The following is a 13,491-nucleotide window of genomic DNA, read 5'->3' on the forward strand; positions in this document are numbered from 1 at the left end:
TTCATGTCTTTGTCCAAAGCGTAATTTTCATAATATTTTCACTTTGAGCAACAACAACAACATGCATCTTTCTCCAGTCTCAGAACAAGGCAGTTGGTTTTGGCTATTGCTTAGAAAAGAAAGAATGACAGAAATATAACCAACCAGTAGCACAGCATTACAATGTAAAGCTCCAGACAGCACTGCCAATAGCATTATTTAATGTGCATAACTAACCTGATGCTACAACATCCTCCAGATATTTTTAATACCTGAAGGAAGAGCATGATCCCTCAGAACATGCCATGTCACACAGTTATTTATCAGATAAGCATCTCAGCAGCTCACGGCTGAGATCAACTGGAGTAACTCCACAAAAACCATGTCAGCTTATTCTTACTAAGGCTACAACCTTAGTGTGCTTGAGCTTTTTCTTCCCCAGAATGAATAAGAAGGGCTGCACCAGACTATTCTTTATGAGTGCCCTTGACTTTTCCGTTCATTTCACAGAACCACAGATCGACATCAGCTGGAAGGGACCTTGAAGATCATCCAGTTCCAATCTTCTGCCACAGGCAGGGTTGGCAAGCCATAGATCAAGCTGTCCAGAGCCCCAGCCAACCTGGCCTTGAACACCTCCAGGGCTGGGGCATTCACAGTTTTTCTCTTACAGCAGGGCAATCTACTAAATCAGCCAAAATACTTCAGCAGATAGTCCTGCATCTGATTTGGCAGGACTCGTTGCACGTGGGAAAAGAGGTATCAAGCAAAAAGGACACAAATACAAGACAGCTTACATCAATGGCACGTTGATTAACGTAAATTTCACACACTTACCAATATCTGGGCTCTGTTGTCTCAATCACTGCTGACTTAACCATTGTGAGAGTAAGTTGCTGATGGTGGCCAGCCGACCTAGAAAAGAGGGGATTATATGTATAAAACATGGCCACCCACAGCATTTTAGGACAAGAGGCAATGATCTCAAGTTGCACAAGGGGAGATTCAGGTTGGATAGCAGGGGACATTTCTTCTCCAAAGAGCAGTGCTGCAGTGGCACAGCTGCCCAGCAGTGCTGGGGTCACCATCCCTGGAGGTGTTCAGGAACGTGGAGATGTGGCACTGAGGGATGTGGGCAGGGTGGCTGGTCGGGGTTGGAGGTCTTTTCCAACGGTAGTGGACTCCAGGATTGTAGAAGGATGCTCCCAGCAGGCTGGTGGGATTAACTGAGGCACAGCCCAGAACAGAGGCAGGGCACTCTGTGCTTTCCTTTGGGCACTTCCAGATATGAAATTTCTATGAAGCACCAATGAAATCTGACAATCACTTTGTGGCAGCTGGAATTACACTCTAGCTGGGAAGCATCACGCAGGGAACTGCACAGTAGCGGTTTTTTTCCTGTCCTATTTCAGCTATTTTTTTTAGTATCTACTTCTTTTCTCCTGCCCTGAATTTCTGGATTGCAATACAAATTTGCAGACCAAGAAGTACTTGAACATGCCAGGAAAGTATTAAAAGCTTATTAAATCTGCTAGCAAAATGATCAGTGCTTTCGCCCTTCCTGGATGTGTCAAGAAAAGGTAACCATTTCCAACACATTTCCAGCAGAAAATAAGGATTTCCAATCAATAAAACGATATAAAAAGAAAATAGAATTTCAGCACAAAATATAAGTCTTTGGGGATTTAGTCAGAAATTTCCATGGAAGTAGATATTTTCTATACACACAACAAGTCTAAAGGTCTTAGAAAAAATGAAAGTTAAAAAACACTACAGCAGATTTACTTCCAACTTTAACTTAATGGCTGTTCTTTAATGCAGCCTTTTATTTTAACAGCTCTTTTCTTTTCAGCAAGTCCTTGAGGGCCACAAAGAACAGCACGGCACCTCTGTGACTCCTTGCATAGCAACACAGAGTGATCCTGGAGAGCAGCCAGTGGGCCAGGTGGATAGATGAGGGCTGCAATGATTCCTTAAGGATCTGTGGGTTTATTCGGGGGATTTCTGCCCATTGGCCTCCAAAGGATCCTCCTGAGTGCACCTCCACCACCCAGCACGCGTGCCACAGGAAGCTGTAATCCTTCAGGATAGATGCACACAAAGGAAGATGGAGCAGATAACACAGTGCTGTTAAGCATGCCTCTCATTCACTTAGCAATGGTCTTCTAAAAAATGACATAATTATTTGTAATGCTTCATTAGAAACTAGCCTTGGTGGGGAGGAATACAGCTGAGAGAAGGAACACAGCTAAGGCAGATGTTACTACTAAACATACAAATCATTATGTGTTACAAAGGCTTTTTTTTTTTTTTTAAGGGATTTTCTTTCCCTTTTTAAATTGACTTTGCAATCCAATTAATTTGTTATTACTTTATGTATCAGCCCAAATATAAGATCCCTCCCTCTCTTGTCTTCACTGCTTTAGCCAGCAGCAGAGTCCCGCACCCATGGCCACACATGGGGCAGGGCTTCACATCACAAGGCCCCAGCACTGAGCTGTGGAAAAAAATCTTTCAGCAGCAGGAACAGCATCTGGCTTCTTGGCATGCTCCACACACAGTTGTGCTGACAGATCTAGAGTTGCCTTTTACAGTGTCATACAGGCAGGCTGCTAATGGGATGTCCCTCCCCACTTGTCCTCCTCCACGTCATTTTTCTTCTTGGACTCACATTTAAGCCATAATGAGGCTGCAAGCACTCACCCCTACGGATGGGCCTATCCCTTCCTTCTGCTTCACAGCAAACTCAGCCAAACATCCATACTCAGGCAGCATCTACACATCCCTGTACGGGATTTCCTTAGGAGGGTTCTGATACACATCCAAAACCCAGCCCAACAAAGCAATGGCTGTCTCTGACACTCTCCTACCAGAGGACCTTAATTTCAGCCCAGCATCACAGCCAGCTCATAAAACAGACAGCAGAGGTTCCAAGAAACTGATGTGTCCTGCCCCGGCACTCCGGTTTGTCACGATCTCAATGTGAATCAACACCATTTCAGATTATTTTCACAGATCGCCGGCGTGTGAACCTGGGAGATAACTTGTGAACGTGAACCTCAAAGCAAGCTAACGCTGCAGAAGTAAAGTATTCCTTTTACTTACTCATTTAAGCATTCACCATAGCGAATACACAAAGCATTCCTCCTTCCTGTGTGGAGGGAACCACTCTACTGAGTAAGCTCATTTTCTTAACACCACATGAATGAAAATCAGCACTGGAAAGCAATTTACTCGAGATCCATTTCTGTTAGTTTATGGAAATATCAAACACCATTTCCTAAATCCATTTGGTATAGTTCACCTGATTCTGATCATCTGGTTGAGAAGGATTTTTCTAAGAGTTTTCATGATATTCCTGCACTATGCCTGTGTGCATTGCTGGGCTCTCCAATTCAAAAGAAGCAGGGATCTCTTTGAAGGAATCCAGCAGAGGGTCACAGAGATGATGAAGGGCCTGGAGCACCTCCAGTATGAGGAAAGGCTGAGTGACCTGGGTCTGTTCAGTCTGGGGAAAAGAAGGCTGAGAGCAGATCTGATAAACGTTTATGAATCTCTGTAGGGAGGTGGGAGGTAAGTGGAGGAGGTCAACCTCTTCTTGGTGGTACGCAGCTATAGGACAAGGAGCAATGGCCTAAAACTTCTGTTATGCTCACAGAGAAGCAAAATTGCTTCAGACAGGTTCTTAGCAATACCAGGAAAACATTCAGAGGTAAGCCAACAATCACATACAGAAAAGAGCTGCACTCACCCTACTGGTGAAGGGCATCTCTAGCTATGCACCACTTCTTCCTGAGAAGCAGCCCAAGTCCAAGAGATGCCCCCCTGCCATGGCTGGCCCCTATATGAGCCCAGCAGGGGCTCTACTCTGGGTCCACCCCTGCTGGTCCCCCAGGGAGCACAGGTGCAAACAGTGTGCCTGTGCATCCTGGGCCAGCTGCACTCCCTCACCAGCTGCTCCATCACCAGTTCAAGCTGTGACCTCACAGTGACCCCAGTACTGAACAAAGGAAGTTCCTTACTAATATGCAGAAGAACTTCTCTACGGTCAGGGAGTTGGAGCTCTGGAAGAGCCCAGAGTGGTGGTGAGGTGTCCTTCTACAAAGACATTCAGGAGGCAGCTGGACACCAACCTGTGCAACATATTGTCCAACAGGGGGTTGGACTCAATGATCTCTTGGTGTCCCTTCCAATCCCTGTGATTCTGTGATATGTTAATATAATTACCTCTAAAAGAAAGAAGTCCAGTTGCAAAAAGACATACGGATTTCCTGATGCAAACTCTTCAGCCTATCTTGCTGAAAAGTAGCATGAAGCAACTTGCATGGCGCAAGAATCTGGTCAGCCATTCACAGGTGAATGACCATAACTCCCCAGCATCTGAAACGATTTTTCTACCAGAAGTCAAGCAAGAAGATCTCAGCAGATTGCAATGAGTACCTTACAGGCTCAATGCTGCAAGATAACAAGCATGCTGGCCATTTTCCAGCAAGGAACTTGAGCATGTGCTTATCTTTAAGCTTACGAGCAGTCACACTGAAGTCCCATGCTTCATGCCTGAAATTAAACATTAACTCAAGTATTTTGCTGGACTGGGGCCAATGCAATTTAAAAAGTGGCAGCTCCAAAAGCAGGGTTGCTTGGGGAACAGTTACTCAGGTGCACCTCATATGAGCTCAGCCTACAGTTGCAGGAAGGGATGAAAGTGCTGTTGCCTTTCCAGTAAACTCCAGGCCTGTCAGTCTTTCATTTAACCCATGATGGAAATCAGAGCAAACTCATGGCTATGGGCAGCCCATCGTGGCAACTGATTGCCTCTGTCACACGCAATGAGTGGGATCTGAACCCAAATGCATTTGTATCTTATACAAATGGCCTTGCAAAATGTAACACAGATGCAATTTTATCTCAGCCACATAAAGATGGACGAGGTTCTAAAAAGTGGGGTTAGATTATTTGTTCCAGTCCATAACAGAACCTTTTGCAGCATCAACCTGCAACTTCTCCCAGTGAAGTAAATCAAAGAGAGGAAGCGGAGGCAGGAATCAGAAAGAATTAAGCACTGCAAAGTTAAGCTGCTCTGTTTCACACGTGAAATTCGGTATAAAATACTTCCCTATAAATAGTCGTCAATAAACACAACTGCTGCAAATGTATTTGGTAAATGTTGAGGTCAAAGGCCTCAACTGTTTATTGCCTTGTAAACTCAAAGGCAAGGAAATTTATTGCCTGAACGAGCTTCAGAGTATCGGCCATCATAAAAACTCTGCATCCGAGGCACAAAATAGCCCATCAGCTCACACCACAGCCATTCCACACGTAGCTCCGGGGCCACCATGTGCAGCATAATTCAAAGAACCAGAATGTATGTTGTTGCCACGCCGAATATCCACTGCCGTGGGCTGGGGCAGAGCTGTCTGTCACTGCTATTAGAACCACCACTGGGAAAAATTATACACTTTTGTGCTTTTAAAAGCAATTTGCTTGCAGCACTTTTGTAGCAGCACATTTGCTTGGCATCATAGAATCATAGAATCATATGATGGCTTGGGTTAGAAGGGACCTCAAGGATCGTGAAGCTCCAAACCCCTGCCACAGGCAGGGCCACCAACCTCCCCATTTCACAGCAGCCCAGGCTGCCCAGGGCCCCATCCAACCTGGCCTTCAACACCTCCAGGGATGGACGGGGCATCACAGCCTCTCTGGCAGCTGTTACAGCACCTCACCACTCTCACAGCACACAACTTCCCCCTGACATCCAACCTCCATCTGCCCTCCTTCAACTGCAGTGTTGCATTTTTAAGTCTCCAACTGAAACTGGAAGAGCACTGGGCCCAGTGCTGCACAAATGCATACTACGCAGCACTATTTACCTGAAATGCTGTGAGAAGACTCTGAAAGTTTATTAGATTTTGGTCTTACAGATAAAAGAACTTTGCTTTAACCACATACTGCTCTTTCCTAGTGTCTTAGTTTCAGCTGGGATGGAATTGTTTTCTTCAAAGAGCCTGATATGATGCTATGCTTTGGTTCTAGAAGAACCATGTTGATAACACACCAGTGTTTATAGTTGCTGCTAGGCAATGTTGCACAGAGCCAAAGGGGGGAAGCAAGTGGATGACTGTTTAACAGGCTGGGTTGAACCACAGCAGTCAGTTTGGCACCAACACGGGGCTCAGGGGGTTGAGACAACAGCAGATCTGACCAGACTGCATTAACAGTCCACAGAGTGTTAGCACAGTCACCACGTTAACTTTTTGCCTGTTTGTTATGGAGCTCTTTGAGATTTTTCTCATGGAACCATACTGTGTAGCACTTTGCTTGCTGCTTATTTTCCCTGCCATGTCTGTCATCTTGAGGGGTTGGATTAAGGTGTTTATTTTGCTATGCTGTGTGGCATATTATGACAAAATTGGCAGCCAAGAAACTGCTGTTTTGTGTCTATTCAGCTTTGCAATCATCTTTGGGCTATGAAACCCATATTGTCAAAACTATTAGTAATTATACCCTATACTTTTGTCTCCTCAAGGACAAAGTTATGGAGGAGATAGGGGAGGACGCTTTCCAGCTGTCTCTGAGCCTTCCTTTCACTGTTCTTTCCTTCCATAGAGCTCTGAAGGGGAAATACAGTCCAATTTGCCACAAGGGGAAAACAAACGCTTAACAATACACGAATATTAAATATTAAATGCTTTTATTATGTCTATCCCATTGATCTGTTTAGTAAAATGAAGGGATTAACAAATACGTGATATTGTGTTACCCACCAGCACACTTTCACTCAAAAAACTGCACAGCCATGAATTTTCTCTGCGTAACATGGAATATGAATGGGGTACTGTTCTTAATCATCCTTCTAAGTGTTCATAGGATGGAAATTAGACCTTAATACAGCTAGAGGGCTGCGGGAGGGACACCTTAAAGGTTGCACTGCCACGTGTGTCAGTACCAAGAGCTCAGCATCACCCGCTTTAATTCATTCTTGGAACTGTTTACTAACTGGAGACCAGGTGTTATTCCTCCATGAGAGGGGAAACGCCTTTAATTGAGGCCAGTGCATCTCCCTGATGGCAAACGGGCACTCACAAGACACCACGAAAACCACTTTAGCAGTGGTGGTAGAAATGGAGGCTGGGATTTTTCTACAGTACCCATTTAGAGGGAAGGCCCTCAGAAAAAAAGTCACCTTAGTGAGTGTGTCAGCACAGCGCTTGGCCTACGGGGCCTCAGTTCACACAAGGCTTCAAAACGTCAGTGGAACACACACGTATGGGAAGACTGCTATTCCCAAAATCTGCACCATCCTTCTTACAAAGGAAACACACCACTTCAGTGTCATGTTTTCCAAAATGTCTTCCAGGGCAATGCAGATCTGTAATGAACAGTGCCCACCAGTGTTAGAAAGGTGCTATTTAAAAGCAGCTGCCCTTCAGCTATGGCATTTTGGGGTGGCTTTTGCAGAAGTTGGAGCCAGTTTGTATTTCAGAAAGAAGTAAAGCCCCTCATGAAAAGTGCATGAAGAAACTTTCCACATCCATGTTTGGCTTGTGTTTGTATCAGCAAACAAGCTTAAAGCACTGCAATGGCCAGGCTATGCAGAGAGGCTCTTGGTGCATGCTCACCAACATCAAACCACAGCAACAGCCTTACAAACTTGAAAATCCTTACGTATTCATCTCTAAGAGCAACACCTTGCGATCCCCACTGTGCAGGCAGCTCTACTGAAGCCATTTCCCTTCATGTCAGATATGGCTTTGGATGTTTGGCAAGGAATCCCGTTAGTATTTTTGTGAAGGAAACCCTCAGATTCCACAGCATGTCCTTGAAAACAGCAGTGCAAGGTAAGCCTTTGGAATTTTACCACTTGCAACCCAATTTCAACTTTGCCTTACGTCACAAGGAAACGGCTTGAAAGCTGATTTCAGTCTGGACTCAAGAGAGCATTTGCTCAGTGAAAACCAGTATTCAGTGTAACACCATTGCATACACATGCATGGGATGCCCGGCTCAGGATGAAGGTGTGCTGGTGTTGCTTGGCAGGGAACCTGCTTTGATTGCTTTTGGCTCTGGCAGAGAACATCAATTTCTAGTCGGTGAGTTCTGAAAACAAAGGCCTTTCCTAATACAGAAATGAGATAAAAGAAGCCCCTTCTCAAACTCGGCTTTGAGCAGTCGTGTATCAATGCCACAACTAAGAATCAACAAGCCATACACAGGAGATGAATAGCAGTTGAGCACAAATGGACACGACATTCCTTGACTCTGTTCCCCACTGCACTTTTGGAGGAGGCTTCAATGTGTGGGGCTCGGCTGGCAGAGGCACTTTGGTTGAGTTGTGCCCACCAGAGCTCCTGCACAGGTATCAGCTCCCCCTGGACAGTGCAGGCACACAGGTAAGAAACAAATTCGCTTCGTTGCAACATCTTAAAAAATGTAAAAATGCTAAAAAGCCAACTGTAAACTGATCTCCAGCCAAAGTACACATTAATTATACAGCTTAAGTCAGGCGGATGCTCAAGGAAAAGAGAGATAATGTTACACCCAGCTGGATACTTTGTAGTTAGCACAAACGTAATATAAAGCGTACCAGAGTTTGTCAAGTGTCTGTCTGGATTTTCAGTTTTCATTAGTACTATAATTAAAACCACATTTTCAGCTATATTACCTATAACAAGAAAGGAATGAGAAATGAGGTTGTCAAGGTCAGTCTCTCTCTGCTCTTTACGCTGAGTATCTGCAGGCCACAGGTTGTTGAATTTGGTGTAAACCAGAGTAATCAGATGGAATGTCACGTTACAACCAAACCTTTGTGGCTGAACAGACAAACTTGTGAGGTCACTTCCTTTTCATCGCCAGTGGAGCGTATTTATCTGCAGCAGTGTGCGTCGGGAGGACAGGCAGGCAGATGACAGACAGGCTGACAGATGGGAACACCAGCGCCCTGAACGCGGCTACGACGGAGCTGATGCACAGAAACATTCCTTTATAGAAAGCTGTGCTTGAGCTCATGCTGTCATTGCCTTTCCCATCTATAAGTGACACCACCGTGAATGCTTTTTATGTCCTTTCTATTGCTTGTCACAGAAGACACAGCGAAGATGAAGCAAGTAGGAACACTGGATAATTTGGATGAGAATAACAAGGTTAAGAACCACTTTTAGTGCTTTGGGGGGAGTTAACTAGTTTGCAGGATAGCTACGCACCACAGCATCCAGCTATCTGACAGCAGGCTTCCCACCAAGGGGACATACTGAGCCCATCAGCAGTGGGTGCCTTAATTAGGTATCAGTGGTGAAAAGCGGCATTGCTTCATTGGAGGCAGAAGAGGTCAACATTTTACTGAGGATCTGGCCCACAAATTTCATTAGTAAAAATGTAACTCGTTAATATTCAAGTGTCTGGGACAGATGAGGCACCAAGGAATGGGGCTCCCAAGATGAGTGAGCGGACTAGAAAGCAAATCTGGGTTTAGCTTTCAGGAGAGGCTGGGGGGAGGGGGGGAAGGGGGGAATAGAAAAAGAAACAAACCAAGGCAACTGATAAGTATTAAATATAAATGGCTAGTTTATCTGTGATAATAAAAATGGGGTTTAGTTGGATTCAAAAAAAACAACAACACAACACCAAAAACACAACGACCTGCTTCAAAGGAGATGAGTGAACCTGCAAAACTGAAAGACTTCGAGATGATACCCCAGGAGATAACATTCTAAGAATAAAGTGCAAGAGCTCATATCAAATACAAAAGGTGTGTTGTAAGGAAGGATCAGAAGGGCAGACTTTGAGCTTCATCTCATCATAAATCAAAAGCTTGTTCTCCGTCATTCTTGTCTATGAGGTCAGCTTTGATTCCCAAGCTGCAATTCCCAAAGGATGGAGGCATTTCTATGGGCAAGGATGTGTCTTTCTTCCCCCAGGCTGGATCTGCCAGCCCTGCTGTCACCATGGACTGTCATTATCTCAATCTCTTTACTGCCCAGGATTGTTCCATCCCGGAGCCACGGGGCACTACGGCAGGACGGTGAGAGGAAAACGCATTGGAACGCAAAGGGCATTTGTGGTGCATTGCTTCACAAAGCAGTTTATCGTGACAGGCCATCTGCAAGAGCTCAGCCATTGTTAGCGGCCAAACCATTTAGCACTCTGGTCAGCCGGTAACAGGGGAAGAATACAAAATGTGCTGCAAAGTAAAAACAGTGGGTAAAAATATCAACTGCCCACAAAATCCACCACTAAATGAACAGCGGAAAGTGTAACTACCTGCCCTGTCGTTGGATTCACATCTCTTTCTGTCTGGGTAACTTCAGCACTAATCTTTTAGCTTTTACACATGCAGTAAACTAAGAGGGGAGATGAAATTGGGTGTAAGTTTTTCATAACGGGTAGCAAGGTGCTGGCACAGGCTGCTCAGAGAGGCGGTGCTGCCCCATCCCTGCACACAGCCGAGGTCAGGGGATGGGCTGTGAGCACACATGGAGCTGTGGGTGCCCTGTGCACTGCAGGCAGTGGGACCAGAGGGCTTTGAAGGGCTCCTTCTAATTCCTACAACCCTATGATTCGATGATTTCATGAATTAAAAAAGTTTTAGTGTTAATTTCAGTTCTATCAGACTTTCCTATTGCGCAGTGCATTCCATCATTTGCTCCATTAGCACTGAATGGTTTTACTTCAGTAATTCTCACTTAATCCAGAGAAACACTGCTGTGTGGCATAAAACCTGATAGTCACTGCAAGCATCTTTAACAAAGATAGCATTTACAGAGAATAATGCAGACATTTGATCTTATGGGCTTCTGCGGATAAAAACCTTCGTTCCTTCGGCAATAACTCCGAAAAGCGAGGCAGAAGGGGCACGAAGCCTGGATTTTTAAGACAAGCCCGCCCTCTACTGCTTAGGAGCCGGTAATACTGGGGATGGTCACCCCGACCTGCCTGAAGTCTTCGTACAACCAAGAAGAGCTTCCATAGATCCGAGCCCAGGAAAGATCTGCAAAATTCTGTGGCACAGTAATTTGGTGCTGGAGAGTCAGGGAGCGATCAGCAGAACCCACTCACCATTTAGCAGCCCCGTATGGCCAGGGCACAAAGCCCTGCAGAACGGAGACTGATGGTGGACTACCATGGCCTGAGTGAAGTCACATCCCCACTGAGTGCTGCTGTGCCAGATATGTTAAAACTCCAGTATGAACTGGAGTCAAAAGCAGCCAGATGGTATGCCACCACTGATATGGCCAATGCATTCTTCTCCATTCCTTTGGCCACAGAATGCAGGCCACAGTTTGCTTTCACATGGAGGGGCATTCAGTATACCTGGAACGTTTCCCCAGGGGTGGAAACACAGCCCGACCATTTGCCATGGGTTGATCCAAACCACGTTGGAAAAGGGCAGTGCACCTGAGCACCTGCAGTACATTGATGACATCATTGTGTGGGGCGATACAGCAGAGGAAGTTCTTAAGAAAGGACAGAAAATAATTCAAGTTCTTCTGCAAGCTGGTTTTGCTATTAAACGAAACAAAGTGAAGGGACCTGCCCAGGAGATTCAGTTCCTAGGAGTAAAATGGCAAGATGGGCGTCAACACATCCCAGGAGATGTGATCGACAAAATCACTGCTACGTCTCTACTCACTAGCAAGAGAGAGACACAATCTTTTCTGGGTGCAGTGGGCTTTTGGAGAATGCATGTTCCAAACTACAGCCTCATTGTAAGCCCCTTTTATCAGGTGATGCAGAAGAAGAATGATTCTATGTGGGGCCCTGAGCAGCAGCAGGCTTTTGGGCAGGTTAAACAGGAGATAGCCCAAGCTGTGGCCCTGGGACCAGTATGGGTGGGACAGGATGTAAAGAACATCCTCTATACTGCTGCTGGAGAGAACGGTCCCACTCAGAGTCTGAGGCAAAGAGCCTCAGGAGAGACTGAAGGCCAACCCCAGGGATTTTGAAGTAAAGCATATAGGGGGTTGAAAGAGTGCTACACTCCAACTGAGAAGGAGATCCTAGCCATGTACGGGGGGGGTTCAGGCTGCTTCTGAAGTAACTGGCACTGAAACACAGCTCCTTCTGGCACCTCGACTACCAGAACTGCTGCTGAACACATCCCTCAGCACAACATCCCAATGTTCCTGAACACCTCCAGGCACGGCGACTCCACCACCTCCCTGGGCAGCCCGTTCTAGCACCTGACTGCTCTTTGGAAGAAGAAATGCTTCCTAATATCAACCCGACCCTCCCCTGGCACGACTTGAGGCCGTTCCCTCAGTGCTGTCGCTGTTACCTGGGAGCAGAGGCTGACTCCCCACTCAGCACATCCTCCTTTCAGGCTGTCATAGAAGGCTATAAAGTCTCCCCTGAGCCCCTTCTCCACACTGACCCACCCCAGCTTCCTCAGCTGTTCCCCATCAGATGTGTGCTCCAGAGCCCTCACAGCTCCGTTCCCCCCTCTGCACACACTCCAGTGCCTCACTGTCTGTCTATCTGGCAATGAGGGACTTAACACCAAACCCACCAGACTCAACATTCTGAAACAGGCCAGCCCCATCTGCAAACAGACCAGGGGAATAAACACAAACCTCTCCTGGGCAGCTCTGCACTGCCCTGACCACTGGGCCAGGAGAGACTGGGAGAGGATTTGAGCTGGAACTGCCACACACCCACTGGAAATTGTTCCTTCTCCTGAGCAGTGTTGTGGCAGCTGCCACAAAGGCTGCACTGCAAAGTGCAGGTGAATTCCTGTGTCTTCAGCCAGATCTGCAGTGTATGGTTAGACACAAGAAAACCTGTGTGCTTTTTGGCTGCAGTGTGCATAGCTTCTCATGGAAACACTTAAAGGACTTCACCTTTTTTTGTGTCATCTTCAGTGGGTGCTGTCACTGAAGAGTGCTGTACTCTAAGTGTAGAGGCATACAAGTGAGCACCTGCAGTTCTGTGAGCCATGTCACTCTTCTGCATCACGTTTCTGTCCCAGGGAGACGCTTGATGTACAAAAACCAAGGGAACAAACAGCTTCTGTTGGTCCTTGAACATCTATGGCACCCATGAGAGAATGCAAATGTTCTGTGTTCCCAAAGCAAGGTTCTGATGGGAGAAGTAGAGCAAAGGGAAGGAGAATGTTTAAAATTAAGATAGATCAGTATTGGTAATTAAAGAAATGTCCTTTTACTGTCAAGTTTTCTGTTTTCTTTTCCTATAATTACTGTGAAGAGCTGCAAAGAGGCACAGACTCTTAGTCTAACTTTTCTTCCTAGAGCCATTTTTCTGGTAGCTCAGTCATTACACTAGTGATATCTACACATCTGCCTGGCTATCTGGTGTGTAACTTGCTGGCATTACCTTCACTGCACTTAATCCCCATTTCTTTTTTGTTTTCCTTTATTTAATGAAAGGCATACACCCATTTCTGGGAGAAAACTGTAGTTTTGTTTTAATTTTCCAGGCTTTTATGTCATCCAATTTGTCTTTCAGATTTTTGAGACCTTAAATCAATTGCTTGTATGGCTGAAAAGAAACCCACAG

At 45.8% G+C, this 13,491-nt stretch overlaps 1 long non-coding RNA gene across 3 annotated transcripts in view; it reads right to left on the bottom strand.

The window, feature by feature from the left end:
- LOC125695123 (uncharacterized) overlaps positions 1-13,491 on the bottom strand; it is a 145,812-nt gene that overhangs the window by 130,811 nt on the left and 1,510 nt on the right. For all 3 annotated transcript variants that reach the window (XR_007377809.1, XR_007377808.1, XR_007377807.1), the window contains exon 2: positions 817-894. This is a non-coding gene — a long non-coding RNA (uncharacterized LOC125695123). The remainder of the gene's footprint in view (positions 1-816; positions 895-13,491) is intronic.

This window comes from Lagopus muta, chromosome 6 (assembly GCF_023343835.1).
Source record: "Lagopus muta isolate bLagMut1 chromosome 6, bLagMut1 primary, whole genome shotgun sequence".
In the NCBI taxonomy this organism is placed as follows: domain Eukaryota; kingdom Metazoa; phylum Chordata; class Aves; order Galliformes; family Phasianidae; genus Lagopus; species Lagopus muta.